Source organism: Austrofundulus limnaeus, unplaced genomic scaffold (genome assembly GCF_001266775.1).
Source record: "Austrofundulus limnaeus strain Quisiro unplaced genomic scaffold, Austrofundulus_limnaeus-1.0 Scaffold21, whole genome shotgun sequence".
NCBI lineage: Eukaryota > Metazoa > Chordata > Actinopteri > Cyprinodontiformes > Rivulidae > Austrofundulus > Austrofundulus limnaeus.
Genome location: NW_013952423.1, coordinates 1,697,653 through 1,699,163, shown reverse-complemented (window position 1 = coordinate 1,699,163; position 1,511 = coordinate 1,697,653).

The following is a 1,511-nucleotide window of genomic DNA, read 5'->3' as shown; positions in this document are numbered from 1 at the left end:
AGCTTAATATTTAACGTCGCCCTCCTGTGGTCGAACACGGAAACTACACCTGATTCAGCTTAATATTTAACGTCGCCCTCCTGTGGTCGAACACGGAAACTACACCTGATTCAGCTTAATATTTAACGTCGCCCTCCTGTGGTCGAACACGGAAACTACACCTGATTCAGCTTAATATTTAACGTCGCCCTCCTGTGGTCGAACACGGAAACTACACCTGATTCAGCTTAATATTTAACGTCGCCCTCCTGTGGTCGAACACGGAAACTACACCTGATTCAGCTTAATATTTAACGTCGCCCTCCTGTGGTCGAACACGGAAACTACACCTGATTCAGCTTAATATTTAACGTCGCCCTCCTGTGGTCAAACACGGAAACTACACCTGATTCGGTTTAAAATTAATGTCACCCTCTGGTGGTTACACCCAAGAACCGCAGCTGATTTCCTCTCGGGCAGCTATTTATTTAAAATTTACATTTTTTTATATTTCATAAATTGTTTTGTTAAAATAACTGAAAACAAAGTGCAGAATGACCAACAGGAAAAAAACACAATGGACTCAGAGAATAGGAAATGCAAGGAGACAAAATGGACTCTCAAAAAACGAGACATACAAAAGGACATACATGAGGAAATAAAAAAAAAAAAAACAGAGAGGACATACATGTGGACACGAAAAGTGGACAAGCAGAGTCAAATAAAACACAATAATCAGAAGAAACATTTGAAATAATGGCCAGAAGTAAGTTTTATATAAAATTTGAACAGTGGATACAGAGGTGATATTATGTGTAAAAAAATACGTACAATAAAAGTAAAATAAAGGAATCTTATCTTTTCTGTTGGGAGCTGATGTTTAAGTTAGCTGATGAAATGTAAAAAGGCACTAAATGTACAACATTCCAGTTTTAAAGAACAGAGGCCGTGATCGTTCAGAGACAAACTAAAACAACAGAAACAAGCAGGACCTTYGTTGTCCTCGTTATGTAAGACATAGTGCAGGTTTTACAGAAAAACACCAAACAATTTGCAAATAACACACAACTATTTACCATCGAATAAACACAGAGCACGCACTTTAAGACCGAGTTCAACCTGCGTTCACTTCAACCCCCCCACACAGAGAGTTGCAGCTCGGCAACAATCTGTCATAATTTAAAACATCACATTTTTATTTCTTTACAAACAGCACTAAACACTGCAACGATTAGGAGCGAAGCGACTGGCAGCTCATGGTTTGTTGGTATCATACATGGTTGGTCTTTGTTTGGAATGCACGCTGCTGAGTGGCAACAAAAACTAAGACATTAAAGGTGGAAGACGACACCCAGAGCTCCCATCGAGTCAAAACCAGCAGAGTTAAAGACTTGTTCCTGCACAGCTTCTAAACCAAACATGATTCTCAGTTTAAAGAACATTTTCTCACAAAAAAAACTACTTTTTCCCTACATTATTCAATCTCTAATTTGCCTTTTTTTTTCCAAAATGTGACCATATTTAATTTATAA